We start from the raw sequence: 18,232 nt of genomic DNA, 5'->3' as shown, positions 1-18,232 counted from the left end.
GTGTGTGTGTGTGTGTGTGTGTGTGTGTGTGTGTATATATATATATATATATATATATGTATATATAATGTATCTGTGTGCAGTTGTATTTATACATATACACATTTACATAGGTAAGGATAGTGTAATGAATACAGGTTTAAAATCTGCAAAGTAATTTGCTGAATAGTGACTCCCCACCAACTTTGATGTAAGGGCTAAACTCCTCTGATCAACTCCCATCCTCACTACTCAAAGTCAACTGCATTCACAAGCCAACATTACAAACACAACCCTAATACAGCTTTACATGTAACATACACTGTTTAACTTCGTATTTATACACAATTCAGGTGACCCTAATAACAGGAGTAACTAATGGTTGAGTGTCAAACTCACAAAGCACTTACCTACTGAACCAAGTTATCAAAGTTGAAGTTATCTACATACCATGTTTCTTCCTAAATGTCTTTTAATGTAAATAGATGCAAGAAAGGTTATTTTACCTTGGGAGATCATGCCATAGAGCTATTTAAGCTGAGAAAAAAGATGAAATACACTCAGTTTCTTTTATATGCACAGGCCAGTGTGATCTCCATTGACAAAAACAACAACAAAGGATATAGAGAGAATACAGAAATCTAAAGGCCTGTAGCTTGACTTTGTACTACCAAGGTGTTGGAATCATTGTTAGAAATCATTTAGTTTAAATAAAGATTCTCAACATACTTATAATAATAATAATAATAAAAGAAAGAATGAAAGAAGAGGAGAGTTTCTTGCTTTATCTCAATTTATTGGATTTTTATTTATAGGCCTTCCTCTTTTTTTTTGGATAAGGGTACCCAAACTGATGTTTCCTACTTTTCAAATACCTTTGATAGTGCATAAATGACACAGATGTAACAGGCTTTTTTTCAACATGTAGTAACACTTTATTTAAACACAAGTGTTCAAGCTTCTTCAAGAGCTCATTATCAGGTAGGAGTCTAAGGCTTGAATGATTATAAAAACAACTGTACACAATGATTCACATAATAAACATTGCATTTGTAAGAAGGTATGCTACTGTGATAGTGCTACCATTGACAACGATACAAGATATTAATAATTAACATGAAAATAACATACAAGTCAGATTTTTTAACAAGGCAAACAAAGGTAACTGGTGATATAATGTTGTGAGGGGGTTCAGCAAAACCTAGTGAGTCTATCAAACAAACAACTAACTTTTAATACTTCCATAGTCACAACTGATGCCACTTTATTAGCCACAGTTGTTTATGCTTCTTTTATTTCTTGTTAGTTCTAATGTTTGACTTTGTCTAAAACATTAATGTTTTTCCTTTCAATTTCTTTATTACACAGTGTCATGTGCTCAACAACAGCAGACAATCTGAGTTTCAAAAGGATGTAAAGGTTTCTTGTGTTCCTGCATATGTACTTGAAATGGTCCTTTTGTTTCACCAACATGTTTTAAGCAGATGAATTTTATATCATAAGTGTGTTTCTTTGTTCCTTATGTGTTTTTGAATTTTTAACTTTTATTAACCTACAATTGATTGTGTTTGGAAACAGTTTTTACACTTTGATTTCTGCAGTTTTGATGATAATTTCTGTGCATAAGGAAGAACAGCTATTAGCAGTTTATGCTGTGTCTATTGTTTGTATTTATAAAATATTGCAATTAAAGTATTGGTACTTCAAACAATTAGGTACCATAATATGACAATGAGCTCAAAAATGAATTTTTAATTGTTTTTCAAACACTTCTGTGTATATATATATTTTTTTTTTTTGGCTATCAATCCTTTTTACTGAATAACCATTTATTAGAAATCTATATATTTTGCTAAGATTAAGTTCAGCATTGTAAGCAACATGTTTCTAGGAATCTGTTCTTTGTTTAACACCAGGTGGATGACAGGATTGATAGTTGATATACTGACTACTCTCTCAAGGTAAAAAAACATTAGTTGTCCACTTTCTTCTATCTGAAAGGTGAATTGAATGATAAGCACTGGATGTTTGAAAAACTCACAAAACTTTTCTCCTTCATAATACCAATAAAAAAGTGTTGTGCACATACCAGTCATCAAGAACTATTTAAGGTATTTATAGACAGATGAAAATACAAACTTTTCAAGTTCTTGAATAAATAGTTGATATACTAAAGGTAGTAGAGGAAATCGCATCAGTGCTCCAGCCATTTGATGTCTTTTGTTTTTTTCCTAATCAAGTAATACCTAGACATACAGGTTTCAATAAGTAACATTATTTAATAGAGATTTAGGTTGATTCTATGGGCAAAGTCTATTGCAGATGATATAGGTAGTTTTGGTTACTGGTATTTTAGTAAATAATGAGTTGGTATCAAAACTGGTAAAAATTTATGGGTTTGTAACTCACAAATCTTTAATCTTTGTCACAAAATCTTTTGAATATTTAATCATCACTTCATCCCTCTCAGATAAAGGTTTCTGCAGAGCAGAAAGATGCTTTGCTGTATTATAAGTAGGAGTGTTAATGAAACATAATGTGTCTAAGTGCAACACCTTTTTTTGGGTGTTCTGGATAAATTGTAAACACTGTGGTGCCTTTTGATGATTAGATTTTACTTTATTTTACAAGTTGTCGTTTTAATTTTCTAAGTTTAAGTTCTTTATTATTTTGTCAGTTTTTCTTTAAAACTTGTTGTATCTGTTTTTGGAAGTGGGTCCAAAGGTCAAAACAACAGAAAAATAAACTAAGGAAGACTTTTTTTGGGATTTACATATAATTTAGCAACTTTACTGTAGAACTAATACATGTTGATAATATAGTAATACATTTATAAACATATTATCACAACTATCTTTGTTTGAAGAAGAACAATTAAAAATCCATTCTTAGATTAATATTATAGTTCAATGACTTTTCAAAACATAAATGTTTTACGTGTTATATTTTATGATGGATTGTTAAGTTAAAAAGCTCTTTTTAAGCATTCTATACCAGTAGTATAACTTAAGTTACTACAACTTCTAGCAATACTTTGTAGGTTTCAGTTTGCATTGATAATCATCAGTTGAAGTTTTTTTCAAATTTTTATTATTTATGATAGTAGGAGTAGAATATATTTCTATAAATCTTGCCATAATTTATTTTGTTGACTTTTTATACATTTTGAAAAAGAAAAAATTCCTTTCATTTCCTAATCAGTTAAATCTAGCCTCCAATCTGTTAATTAGTTCTTGAAAAAACTTGATTGCTTTTGGTTAAATAATTTTTTTTATTACAAGGTGAAAAACAAAATACTGATAAGTCATTTATTTAAAACTACCCACATACAAATATGACACTAAAAGAATACCTTTTATAGTTTTTCATAAGGGATAAATAGGCTGGATGCTTTAGGATTGGATAAAAAATTTAAGAAATTGATTAAAACACTTGGCAAACGACAGATAGCAAACAAGGTAAAAAATGGGAAGTTTTTCATATTGGTGGTATATAACAACAGAGATTCTACAGATGACTCTATTGGGGTTTTTAAAAGCTATAATTTTTCTACACTCAAAATGTATTTCTAACAGGTACTTACTTCTGCTCACATACATAGCTATTCTCATTCAGTGCTGCCCTCTATTTGCAAAAATTTGTTCACATGAAATAAGCCTTTCACTCCCACGCATCCCTCAATTTACATGGTTTAACTGATTCTTGCATGCAAATTATCATGTGACAAACATTTACCAATAGTAGTGCTATACACCCATGTAACTCCATCTATGCTATTCTACCTAACTTCAAGTTTAGTCAGAAACATAAGCACCAGTTGACAGTAGGGAGGAAGGGTGGGAAGTGTGAGAAGAAGTAAGTACCTGTCAGAAATAGATTTTCAGTGCAGGAAAAGTATAACTTCCAACAAGGTACCTTACTTTCACTCATATAAATAGCTAGAATATCACATTGAATAAGTGGAGGGACAAGTACGACCTCACTACTTCTGTACCAGGTATACTCTTCATCCAGATTTGAAAAGATGTGACAGATCTGGGCAGAAAATTGTGAGGAGCACATCTCAATGGGAGAGAAAAGGGTTGGACAGTGATCCTAACCACAATATATTATAATTTCAATCTCTGATGAACAGAATGTAGGTAAAATAAGGGATGTGCCCAAAGGTGCAGAGTGGCTAGGAAATGACAGATCATATGCAGCAAGTCAATTGCATCCAAAACTTGACCACCAAGAACCAACATCCATGTGGGGGTAGAACAAGGATCATACCATCTGTAAGCCATCTACAATTCAAAACTCAACTGCCAGGAATTAACATCCATGTGGGGGTAGGAAAGAGGATCATACTGTCTTTATCTAAAGTTCAGCAGACCGAAGCAAGGAATCCCACCACCAATCTGTGAGCAGAGTGAAATACAAATATATACCCCACTCAAATCAAACTGATTGGAACCACTTCAAATGCAGTAACATCCTCGGTATAAAGACATTGAGGAATAGCACAAGAGGAAGAAACAGAGCAATCAAAAAATGCACTCACCATGACCCACAACACTGGGGAAATTCACTAAAGGCAAATTGAATGAGGGACCAGAGACACCCTGAACACACAAGTGTGAGGACTTGTGTTGATTGGTTCAGCTCTAAATCCTAAATTCAACTGCTGGGAAATGACATCCATTCAGGGGCTGAATGAGGGATCCCATTTATGCCGGCATACTACATGTGTGAGTACATCATGTTGATTAGTTCAGCTCTAGCTCCAAAACTCAACTGCTGGAAACTGACATTTATGTAGGGGTAGGTTGAGGGATCCCAATCGGTACAACAAGAGTGTGGACAATATGTTGATTGTTGCAGCTCTAAATCTAAAACTTAACTGCTGGGAACCGATTTCCATGCACAGGTATGATGAGGGATCCCAATCATTATGACAAAGCTACAACATCCCCTCGGACAAACCCACGCAGATATGGAGCTTCCATTTGGAGGACATCTTGTCATCTACAACAGCAGAACACCACCACCCTACACTCAATTGCATTGAGTTGAGTTATCAGCTCAAAAACAAAACTGACACTAATACACTAAACAACAACAAAACATTACACTGCAGTTTACCGTTTATCTCCGACATGAGCTAAAAAATAATCAATACTTGGAGAAAACTTGCTATCAAACAAAATTTCTCTTGACGTCAAATTCACTCAAAAACCTGGCACTAAGTTAAAATCATTATTAAATGAAAATTACATAGAATTACACAATTACAACATCCTTTACAAAATAACATGCAATAACTGCTCAGAATTTTACATAGAAAAAGAGGTAGAAAATTGGAAACCAGATTCACTGAGCATAATAAAAAAACTGCCATGTTTACTACCATTGTGACTCAAAAAACCACGGTATATCCATCCAAAACACTGTAATTTTAAACAAAGAATGTAACATCAATAAACATATAATAAAAGAAGCCACCTTAATTGAAGAAAACAGCCTCACCTTAAATCAACACCCTAGGGTACCAATAAACCTATATTAGAATGTGAAGAAATATCTGGTCATGTGATCTCTCTGTTCTATACTGTATATAAATACTCATGTATATTTGTAAACTACTTGTACCTGATGATCACAAAATCTTGTTGAAACTCCGTACATTTATAATAAAGTTTTTTCATTACCCAGTCAAGCTGTTTCAAAACTTTTATGAAAATAAGATTTGTTTCTTCTTTTGCCTAGTGTTGTTTTAAATCTATGTCCTCCAGTGTTGCTTATCTCGGAGCTTTTCAGGTGGCAACCATACCTTTGGCATACTTTATTAGTCAAAACATATATATTACTGAGAAAAAAATATAGCAAAAACAAAGTGGGATATTTCATATCATGCATTCAAGTATAAATTCAGTTACAAAAAATAGTCATTAGTACAATGTTTTGACCCTATGAGTGGTGCGAGTCAGATGTAATTTAAGACCATTGTTATTTAACTAATGTCAAAATGTAATCAACAATATAAAAAAGGGTTAATTAGGATACTTAAATGAGACTGCAGCTGTGAATTGTTGAAATATTATAAGGTATGCCAATGATATACATAGTTATAATGGGTGACCCAGTAGTTAATTTACTTAGAAATAAGTTGTATATTTTGTTTTTGTTTTGAAATGGTAGGAATAATGAAAAGGCTTTCAATAAGATTCCTTTTAATATAGTACTTGTAGGTTAATAAATAAAGACTATTTTAACTATGTACTTAGAAGTACATTTTATGGTCCAAAGTTGTTGAAAGCCTAACTTGTCAAGCTAGTTAGATATACATAATTGTGAAAAATGCTGTAATAAATTTAAACACATGTTTCATTAAATTTTAACTACTATGGAGAGATTTATATTGTGTGATGAAATTGAGATTTATTGTTGCACTCTCATATGTTAGTACAAGCATTTGAATATAATACACTTTTTTCTGAAAAAAGTTTTTATACAAATTTCATTCATCAGTCAGTAAGAACATCAGTGGAATGCCATCTACAGTTGCCTCAAAAATAAAAACTCACTCTGCACTAAAACAACAAAAATGAAACAAGTGCCCTCATGAAAAGAAAAACTTATCTGTCAAAAGTAAAAAACACACCAGTTTGGAGCATTCACTAAAAACTTGCACTGACTGTGTAATTTAATACACAGGTTACCAAATGACAATAGAAATCATTTTTGATATTTCTGGGATTGAGGGAAATGATGAAGATAAGGGTGTTAGGAAGTTTAAGACTGAATCCTATAGTGAGGTGGTAATGTTTAGTGACTACTTAGGTGAGGATAAAGTAGTACATTGTATGTTGGATAAACAGGAAAAGAACGAATGTGTATTATCCAGTTAATGATGGAACTAAAGAAGTAGGTCAGAGGGGGTTATTGAAAAGTACAAGAAATTAATAAAATCATTTAAGGCTAGACATTATACGATGGTTTTATTGGGTTTGTTGCTAAAGTTTAATTATTGTGAGAGGTTCAAAAAGGCTTAATAATAAGTTGAAATCTGCATGTCATTTTGTGGAGGTTGGTTGAATAAACTTGTATGATCCATTTGTTGGAGAAAGAAAAATTATTTATATTGGATGATGTGCATACGAGAAATGGAGAGAATTAAATTTAATACAAAGGTTATTCACCTTGTTATTCATAGAAAAGGCAATGGAAAAAAATTGATTTGACAGTATTTGAGAGTACAGTTTTATTATAGTCATAAATCATGAAGGTGATTAAGTTCAGAAACAGAAATGACAAGGAAGCTTACAAATTAAGGTTATAAATTCAAGAGCCAAAAAAATATATTTAAAAATTCCATTGATTAAAGGAATAGGTTTCAATACTACTATTGAAATATTAGAAGTATAACAAATAAAATTCACAGCTGTAGTTTGGATGAAGGATTGGATATTATGAGGAATACTGAAACTTGGCTTGACTTAGAAAACAATGATAGCAGATACTATTTTGAACTTTCTGGAAACAGGTTATGCAACAGTGATAAATTATTTAAAAAGTGGGGAGGTGACTACTTACATTAAGGAAGAGTTACAGCCAATCAAGCTGGATGATAATCAAGAGACGACTAGTGCAAATGCAGAATTAGTATGAGAGTCTATCTGAAGATAAAGACAGGGTAGTAGTTTTAGGAATTGCTATAGATCACCTGATCAGACTTAGGAGGTTGATAAGATAATTTATCAGGAAGTTAGAAATGTTTCTATTACAAACATTTTGGCTATGGGTTATTTTAACTTCAGAAATATAAACTTGGATTGTATGGGATAATATTATACAGGTAATAGTTTTTTTTAGAATTAGTAGAAGACAGTTTTCTCCAACTACTTGGGGAGCCAAATTAAGGTAATTCAAATTTAGATTTACTATTAATAATAACTGATAAGGATGACAATCAGAATTGAGCTAGAAGAAGATTTGGGAAACAAGTGATCATTATATAATTATATTAGAAGTTTTACTGGATGTTAAGATCAGCTTAATAACATTTTAGTTCCAAATCCTAAAACAGTTAACCTTAATGCTATGATAAAAGAAATGTGTCAGGTAAGTTGGAAAAAGCTGATAATTGTGGGATGCTTGTTGAAAGTGAAAAAGTTTTGGGGACAAATATGAAGAAAGTACATGTGTGTTAATGTTAAGGAAACAAGACCAAATTCTAAACTCAAAGACCAAATGATTTACAAAATAAATCAAATGAAAAATTAAGGATGAACAAGACAACAGTTACAAAATTCAAATAGCCTACCATCAAGAAAGATTTAAAAGCATTAAATAACTGTTTAAAAAAGAGTATTAGGAAATCCAAAAGGGCATAGGAGAAATATATGGCTGAATATGTTGACACTATTAGTAAAGACTTTTCATTAATAAATACTAAAAGGTGTTTGATACTTTTTTAAATGAAGAAAGGGTGATTTTAGTTTACTATTTTGAGATGACTGAACACCTACTTTTCTCTCAACAGTTTTTACTATAGAAGATGAAGGTGGATAACACAAGTAAATCCCCCTCCAAAAGGTAACATGATCTCCTTGAATGATGTTAGGATTAAACCAGAACAGGTAAGATGCAAGACTGAATTGAAGGAAGTCATCTGGTTCATAAAATATCTATCCTAGGATAATGAGAGAAACAAGGGGAGATTTATGGGCTGTAAACATTACTTTTAAATGAAACCTTTAAAGTGGTGAGGTGCAAGAAGATTGATGATTAATGTGCAATAGATTTTTTAGACTAGAAATAGACAATATCCAAGTAATTCATGGCCAGTCAGCTTAACCTCAATAATTGGGAAATTACTAGTTGCAAGTAAATACATTTTACAAAAGCATTTACACTATTTTAACAAATAGTCAAAATGATTTTAAAAAAATTAGGTTGTGTCTTATAATATTGCTAATTCATTTTTGATGTGGTATACTATTACTTGAACCTTCAGATGGCTTTTGATGAAGTACTAAATAAGACACTTCTATGTAGCAAGAGAAAAGCTAGATACATGGGTTAAGAGTTAGTTGTGTGGCACAAGACAAAAGCTTGTTACTAATGTAGTTATTAATATTATAGGAATCATGTTAAGTTCTTTCTCAATCCTAACATCTTCCTCACCCGAAAATGTATTTCCGATAAATATTCACCTCTCCAGAGAACTAAAACATATTCCCTGGAGCACCTGCCAAGATGATATTTTGTGCATGCCACAAGCCTTGAATGAAGCTCCAACGCTTACAGGTATTAATGTGGATCATGCCAACCAGTTGCTTTCCCTCTAGTCAGCAGTTCAAGAAAGAAAAACAAATGCTGGCAGTGGGTGCTGCTAGACGGTTACCTTCTCTTCAGTCAACAGTTCAAAATTAGTGACAGTGGCAGATAGCCTTAGTAGTAAATGTGATGGCAACAACAATCAAACATAGAAAACAAAACAACTTAAAAGGATAAAACTGGGCAGAGCACAGACAGCTCATTATGTAGCTTTGTGCTTAACAACAAACATAATAGCATTATTTCATTTACTTCAATAGTTGGAATAATCAAAAATAGTAGAAATCTGAAACCCTAATTTCAATTAGTTGTTTATTTTAATGACAATCAATATAATCAGAATTTCTATTAATCAACTGTTGGAATAACTGGAAACACTATTTGTGATTAGTTTATTATTGTCTTAACAAATCATTTAATCTTAATTTCAATCAATTAGCTTATGTGACATTAATAAATGTAATGGCCACTCAAAGGTAACTGATTACATCACAGCTCTATTAAGAGCTAGAATCCCACATTGATAAGTTGATGAAGGAGCTGGTGTAGCTCAAGAAAGTAAAACGATATGTTCCTTTGTGCAATTACAGCATCAGAAATGGAAAACTAATGCAAAAATGTCACCCACTCATGGATATGTTAGTGGGTTATCACTTAGTGGGAGACTGCAACCTTCTCATCCAAAGAATACTTTTCACCCACTCATGGATATGTTAGTGGGTTATCACTTAGTGGGAGACTGCAACCTTCTCATCCAAAGAATACTTTTCACCCAAGAAAGGTAGAACAGTGAAAGAACTTTCTGCAAGGTGCTAAAGTATTGAAGATTGTTCAACTGGTCATTATCTCTCAGGTGGTCTGCTGAGCATCAGTGTATAATGTGGCTTGGGCAATAAGTCAAGCCATACAGTATTGGAGAAATGTTTACCAGAATAAGCAGGAGCAGGGACAGATTATCTCAGACCTGTATCCCAAAGAGAATGCAAGACCAGTACAGTTGGCCTAACTACCAATAATGGCTTGATTCATAGGGTAGTGGGATGACCTGTACTACACTTCAAAGTAACACCTAACTCTACTTCCAATCAAGGGTTTTATCCACTTTGTCTCATACCAGTGGAAAACAGGAATGTGCAAGTTTCCCCAGTAAAGATGACAGGATCATGACATAAAGCCTCTAAAAAGTGAAGTGTCGAGAGATAGCAAAGAAGCCTAGTGAATTTTAAAGGAAAGTTAGCTCAAGTCTAATGACATGCAAATCTCATTAGCAGTTGCATAATTGTTGTAGCTATTCAGTGTGTGCAGGTGAGGTATCATCTTGGAAATACAAAATTACATTATAAGTTTCCAGATTAATTTAGGCCTAAAAATAATGTTAAGTAGCATTAAGCTTTAAAAAACTAAGCCTATTGTAAGTTAACTTAAACTTTATTTGATATACTGTTAACATCATTCAAGCTATTATATACCTGTTACATACATGTATATGTTTTTTTCTTAATACTTCTAATGTATTAATACTTCACTTGTATTTTTTGTTTAACTGCATACTCATGTTCAGTATGTTGTATTATGCCAAAACATAACTATACTAGTAGAAGGTATCAATAGTTAAAATATTCTTAATGTGGGTTAAAAAGTTTTAACTGTTAAAACATTATGGTCACAGGTGTTGCTGACTGTCAGTCTCTTACGCCATACAAGCAGTGTGCTGTTGCTAGTAGAAGAACAAAAAGAATTTTTGGTTATTCTTACAAAAATACTGAATATAAATTTAAACTCCAAAAGGGGTTATCAATTCATTGTATAGGTCACTGTTGTGAGCTCTTTCCAAATATTCAACGTTCTTAAGGTAAGGCGTCAAGGATTGACCCCAATACTTATTCAAAGTATTGTGTTCAGTCCTGGGTTCCTTATCTTAAGGACATTAAATTGTTGGCAAGGGTTCAAAGGAGGACTACTAAGATGGTATCTGAGATAGAAAGGTTGTCATACAAGCACAGTTTACAATCTCTGAAATTGTTTTCTTTTGTAAAAAAAAAAGAAAAGTTAGGTGGGATCTGATTGAGGTGTTCAAGATTATTAAGGGAATTGACAGTGTCAGTGCCTCATATATTTCCATATTTAGTGGCAAGAATGGTAGGACAAGAGAACAAGGTAGGAGACATATACAGCTTAAACAGTTTTACTTTTTAAGCTGGACTGTGGAATGGATTGCTTTCAGATGTGGTAGATGCAGCAAATTTAAGTAAGTGTAAGAGAAGACTTTGTAAATACTTAAATGATCAGGTCTAGATTTAAGTTACTTTTTGAAGTTAATTGGATAGCCCTTCCCTTGTTGTTCCTTAAATGTAATATTATTATAGGCTAGTTCATGCTACTGGGTGAAATGTAATTGGGTCTATCTCTTAAGAAAATGTTTTATTTTACCTTCATAAAATGATTAAAATTTCTATTGTCCTTTTATTGGGTGTCAAGTGTATAATCTAATATTTAAAACAACTGTTTGAATTAGAACAGAATAACCTTTGATATAAAGTATCTTTGTAAACATTACCTCGTTAACTGTGGCATTCTGCATCTTAAACATATTTAGAATTATGCATTCTGTATTCTTATAGCTTTCTACTGATCTACATTGTAAAGGTTAAATGCTATCACATATATTTTCCCAAGGTTATTTTTCTAAGCAATCAAATAATAAACTAATGAGAAAAAGACCATATAAAACCTGTGAACGTTTTATTTAATTTTAAAAAAAAAGAACACTGGTGCAAAACATTACATTATTACCCTTCCTAGTAAGATGTTTTTCTTGATGGGAAACAGAGAATTAATTTAGCATGGTCTAATTTCAAAATATCTAGTGTGGTCCCCTATATTCAAAAAGATAAGGCTGAATGAAGATCCAGGAAATTACAAGCTCATTGGCACTAGTTTGACTTGCATTGTTACAGAAACGAGGTACATGCACATGTGTTGTTTTCACTTCCACTAGATTGCTTATAAAAGTTTTAGAAAACTGGAATGTGACATTTTCTACATGATTTTAGAAAATAGTTATTTTTTCCCTCTTAACTTATTTCAAATATGGCCTTTTTATTTCTGGATGATGCTACCTAGTAACAATAGGCTATTCATGACAGATGTCATCTACATGTACATACAATCTTTCAAATTATTAATTTAAAAAAATAAGATTTTATACTTATTTCAAAAAGATATAAAATAAATGAGATCTGACTGTAGAAAAAAAACAAAGGCCATTAAATAAAACCTGTTATTTTGATAATAATACTATTACGTTCAATAAAAAAGCCTGATTTACAGTTTTCTGTAAAGAAAAGTTTAAAGACTCTTTCTGTCAACTAGTAAATTTGCCACACATTTGAATACCAATTACATCAAAATGTGGCCATTAATCATATCCAGAACGAAAATATATAATCTAATTCACAAGGTGAGACTGTGGTGCAATGAGGGGGTTCCAATCCCAAGAATATCCTGTATATTAATGGGGCTACCCAAATCTTGGGATTTATAGAAGCAAATCCTGGGATTTTCAGGACTGCCATAACTTTTTATGGACCAGGGAGGTGTCACTGATATCCCAATTTTTATTCTTTTCATACTGATGATACTTAAAAAATTGCATAAACAAATTTATCCAATGCAGTTGTTTGATTGAATTTCATTAAAAGCTAATAGAAAGTGTAATTGCTTACACTACAGATGATGAGCAACCCTTCTTCTGGATGATAGTGACATATACAAAAGAGATTGGATTCAAGCACTCATAAGGTAACAATTTTAATAACAAAGCTATTCATGTAAATGCTGAAGTTTTACCAATCTCCTGTGTTTCAATTATTTGTTTCATAATTTAAGTTAGATATGGAATACAGATAGTTTAATTAGTTTTGATAAAGACGAAATAGAATACAAATAAATAAAATATTTAGAATCTTGAGATTTGAGCCACTAGATTCAGAAAAATGCCTTATGACTACAACAATCAACAATCTAGAATAAAATGTTCACAAATTTATTATGAAGAGCAATTTATTGGCATCCTTACATTCTAATCTAATAACCTTTAATATATTTGTACCTACACGTATAACTTGTGGTCTAACTTATTACTTGAAATTTACAATAGAAGAATCGTGATGACAATTTGCAAAATGTGTGGTACATTTTTACAGTTTTGGTAAATCACGTGTATAATAATAGTAATAGTACATTTATCACATAATTTTGAATGCAATACTACATGAAACTTCTTGGGAAAATAAATAGGTGTAATATCTAAGTATAGCAAAGCATGTGATAATTATTACGCAAGTTGATGCCATCATTTAAGTTATTATAATGTACGTTCTTATACAAAGTCTGTTGTTTGTGTGAAGTTGTAACAATAATATTTCAGGAATTTCTTAGGACATTAGATAAAAAGTAAGAAAGACATTTCAGGCTAATTTTCAGACTATTTTACATTCCAGATGATGTCAAAAGAGAATACAACACACCTTAGATTATAACTATATGGTAATGTTGTATTGCACAGAATAAACTTTAATGTCCACTTAATTCCCCAAAGGATCCAAAAGGTGATATTTTACAAGAATACAGTACCTTTACAGATAAAAATTTAAATTTGTGTAAAATTGCTAAACTTTTACTTTAGTAAGAGTTTATTATACTTCTGATTTTCATGGCTTAATTTTCTGAGCATATGAAAATCAGTTTCTTGTCTCACTTAAAACGATTACTGAGCCTAATTTTACTTTCATTGTTTTAATGTATCAGTATTTTATTTAAACTATTGTTAAAACAAACAAGTGAATAATAAAGTACATCTGATAAAATTTGTTCATTTTAAAAGAAGAGTAATTACAAAGTCTTCAAGAGAACAATACAGAGGGTTTCTGGCCCAATGCTGATGTTTACAATTCTCTACCCATGGCAAGGGTGGGCATGGTTCTCCCAGAATGGAGCAGTATATCTTGCAATCTATACTGGATGAAAGAATAGTCAGTAAATTACCCAAGTCTGCAGATCATATTACAGACTTAGGTGTTGCTGGCTGTTAGAAGGATCCTGGTGCTTTACAAAAGAATTTAGATCATTTTGTGAAATGGACAAATAAATGGCAGATAATGCATGTGGATTATATAAATTAGAATTATAGCTATAATTTTGATGGGAATTGGGAACAACCTTAACATTATTATGGAAAAAAAAGGATTTGGCATTCTGGTTGATCAGTCTCTATATCCAAGCAGTATGTTGTTGCTAGTGGTAGACCAACGAAAATTTTAGGTTGCATCTATAGAAATATTGAATACAAGTCTGAAAAGGGTATAATTTCACTGTACCAGTCACTGGTTGAGCCACATTTGGATTATTGTGTTTAGACTTGAGCTCTTTATCATAGAGAGAGTTGGAAAGAGTTCAGAGAAGAATTATTAGGTAAAATGGAGATTTAGAAGGGATCTGATTGAGGTATTAAATACTGTTTAGAGAATTGACAGTATCAATGCAATATCTTTTTGTCATATTTAATAATGTGAATGTTGGCACAAATATAAATTCTGACAGGGTAGGAATCATCTACAGCTAAAATAATTTTATTTTTCTAACAGGGTAGTTGGACTGTGGAATGGATTGACTTTAGTCATGGTAGATGCAGTAAATTTAGGAAAATTTAAGGGAAGTCTTGATAAATATTTGAATGATAAGGGTTAGTTTTGAGTTAGTTTTTTTCTAAGTGGATGGAACAAAGTAGATGGACCAGCAGGTCTCATCCGATGTTTTCCATGAATGTTATAAGCATATAATGTTCCATATGAATAATATTTCAGTGTAAAACAAGTTTATGACATTTATTGATATAAGTATAAAATATATGTAAATATCCTTCATGAACTACTCTGCACCTTTGGGATTGCTTTAGTTTTGAATCCTTTGTGCCAACTTGGGGTAATTAAACAAAGTCAAAAGTCTAACTAAATGATCATAACATAGTATAAGAAACTGTATTAAACATGAATATCTTACGAATACTAATTACTAATACTAGTACGATTCCTAATAGTAATAGCAATACTAAGAACAACATTTCTCATAATACTTAATGGTAGTGGATACTGTAAAAGTATCAGTGTAACATAGTGGCTGAGTGTAAATTGTAATGTTACAATGTTACTTTGTTAATGATTCAGGCACTCAAACCGTTTCATAATTTTTTTACTTACTTGCCTGGTCTAAAAGTAGGATTTTGGGGTGTGTCAACCCTGTTGTAAATATTATTACTAAACTGGTTAACTTTTCACATTGACTGAGTTTCACAGTAACATAATTTATAATTATATTAAACTGTATTAACTTGTAGTTGCATTCTTTGTAATAATTAAGTTGGTCATCCCAAGAGATGTATTGAGTTTTTAAATTATATTTACGACTTTTAGTTCATTCATATTTCTTTTAGTTTTACTAACTTCAATGGTGTGAATGTTGGCACAAATATAAATTCTGACAGGGTAGGAATCATTTTCAGCTAAAATAATTTTATTTCTCTAACAGGGTAGTTGGACTTTGGAATGAATTGACTTTAGTTATGGTAGATGCATTAAATAATTAGCTGTTAAATTTAAAACATTCGTTTATATGCAATGTTTTGTAAAAACCATGAAAGGCTACGTCATCCATAAGTAAGTATAATACTGTACAAATATCTTAATTAAGCATAAAATTGTGTATCTAATAACATCATAAATATAAATGACAAAGTAAATAAACTTATTAATAATTTTACCTTTGACTTTATATCCGCATAGGCCTACACTAATTCGCCTTCAGTGTTAATAGAAATAGAATAGCTCCAACAGTTTAATTTTGAAATATGAAATGAAGAGGGCGTTTTGACTAGTGTAGCGACATCTAGTTACGTATTTATATTTGACAATTAGAAAAACATAAAGGGAATTGCCAAATGTATTAAATTAAATATTTGCACCTTTTAACTAATCATTAGACAATGAAAATTCCAATCTTGATTTTTTTATTTCAAAACTAGCTCCACGTCTAAATTTGGTCTTGTCCATTAGCCATTATATAAATGCAAATATTTATGACTTAAATAAAACTGATAATAAATTTTACTTTGCCAACTTACTTGACCCAATTCACAACATAACAGTTGTTGTTCATGCAGTTTGATAACACAAAGAGCTTCTCGACCACTGCTATATCTATCTCGTCCTAGCCCGCCTTATTTATAGTGTGTTTGACATATTGTTAATTATTCTTTTTCTTTCTCTCATAAGGTTTTAGAACAGATGTTTTATAAATTTATTTAGCGTTATTGTGACTTATTTTAGGTTAAACCATGACCATAGATATGAAAACAATGATATTACTTTTAATTATAGACACAGTAAAACATTTTTATTATAAATAGCAAAATACTAAAAAAATGAATAGCACAATATGACGTTGTCTGGATTCCCATCATCAGGCAGACAGTAGCAGTGCCTATGTAGGGATGGCTTGGATTGTCCACTGAAATGATATTTTAAATATCTCTTCAATAGGTCATCAGAACTTTAAATACCATACAGTGTTTCCTATGTAATGACCGTGTCACAAGTTCTAGGAATGTCTGTAAATATCATAGCAAAAAGTTTGAATTTCTTGTTCTTCTTTCATCTACTTCTTTTTTATTACACAATAATTCAAAAACCAGAACAATTGTGTCAACCAATTCCACTGAGGTGCTGTAGTTTCAAACGAAATATTCGCTTTTATAAGTATTATTAACTAGTAGTAATCTAAAAACAAATCATAATTCTAGCGTAAACGATGTTATCATTACCCCTTGAAGTTAGTTTTGTTACAGAATTTGTGTTCTCCCAAAGAGTTTAAGTTCAGAGAGAAACATGAATTACCAGTCAATAATAGATAAACAATAAATATTACAGTTGGAACCTCATTGTATTTAGAACTTGGTTATAAATACAACCTTCCTATATCTATTGAAAAACTGGATAAAAACAACAACAACAAGCAAGCAAATAAAGAAAAAACTTTTCAAAAAGGAAGTAAATGTAGGGATGGCTAATATCAATCCTTCAAAAACAATGCAAGCAATATAGTAGGGATGACATTTGCATATCCCCTAAATAATAGCACAGACAAGAATTAATATTTAGCATTATACATATAACTATTCAATCAAAATTGAGTTTAAAATACCCTATTTTTGTTTGTTAACATTCTACTACACGGTGTGCCTGTGCTATTATGTAGGGATGATGCAAATGTCATCCTTATTATCTTGTTTGCATTGTTTTTGAATGGTTGATATTAACCATACCTACATTTACTTCCTTTTTTAAAAAGTTTTTCTTTATTTTTCACGCTGAAATTTCTCGAATGATCATGAAGGCCCGAGTGCATTCGGGACACCCTCTTTTCAGTATATAAGCCTGGCGAGAAAAACTAGCGGGACTGAAGAGAGAGATAATTGAGTCAAGCGAACAGTAGGCACCGTAAGTAAAGTGTGTGAATCACTGTGATTTATAGCGTATGTTATAAAGGTTGTTAAGTTTAAACTGACTGTGGAAATTCTGTGTATTACAAAAAGTCGTATCGAGAAAGAATAAACTAGTTTTAATCAAGAAAGGACTTGTATCGCTAAAGTTTCTCGGAAAGAATTTATACGGGAAATTAACAAACAAGCATATAGTAACAAATTGGTGTCAAAGAGTGGGACGAAAAAAAAGAGAGATGGAACCGAGAAGTGGCAAATCAAACTTTGCAAATTTGATGGCAGCAATACAAAAACAGCAAAAGAAACAAGAAGAACGAGAAAAGAAACAAGAAGAGAGATTACAGCAGTTTTTGGAGTAAAAATAAAAGAAACAAGAAG

General features: G+C 31.6%; 1 protein-coding gene across 1 annotated transcript in view; it reads right to left on the bottom strand.

The window, feature by feature from the left end:
• LOC111085816 (F-actin-methionine sulfoxide oxidase MICAL2-like) overlaps window positions 1–16,201 on the bottom strand; it is a 42,298-nt gene extending 26,097 nt beyond the window's left edge. Inside the window, exon 1 of the mRNA XM_022386150.1 lies at window positions 16,118–16,201. The gene's annotated coding sequence lies outside the window, so the exon portion shown is untranslated. The remainder of the gene's footprint in view (window positions 1–16,117) is intronic.
• Window positions 16,202–18,232: the final 2,031 nt, after the last annotated feature.

Source organism: Limulus polyphemus, unplaced genomic scaffold (genome assembly GCF_000517525.1).
Source record: "Limulus polyphemus unplaced genomic scaffold, Limulus_polyphemus-2.1.2 Scaffold638, whole genome shotgun sequence".
NCBI lineage: Eukaryota > Metazoa > Arthropoda > Merostomata > Xiphosura > Limulidae > Limulus > Limulus polyphemus.
Note: the sequence above shows the minus strand (reverse complement) of the source record. Positions and strands in the feature narration are given on the sequence as shown.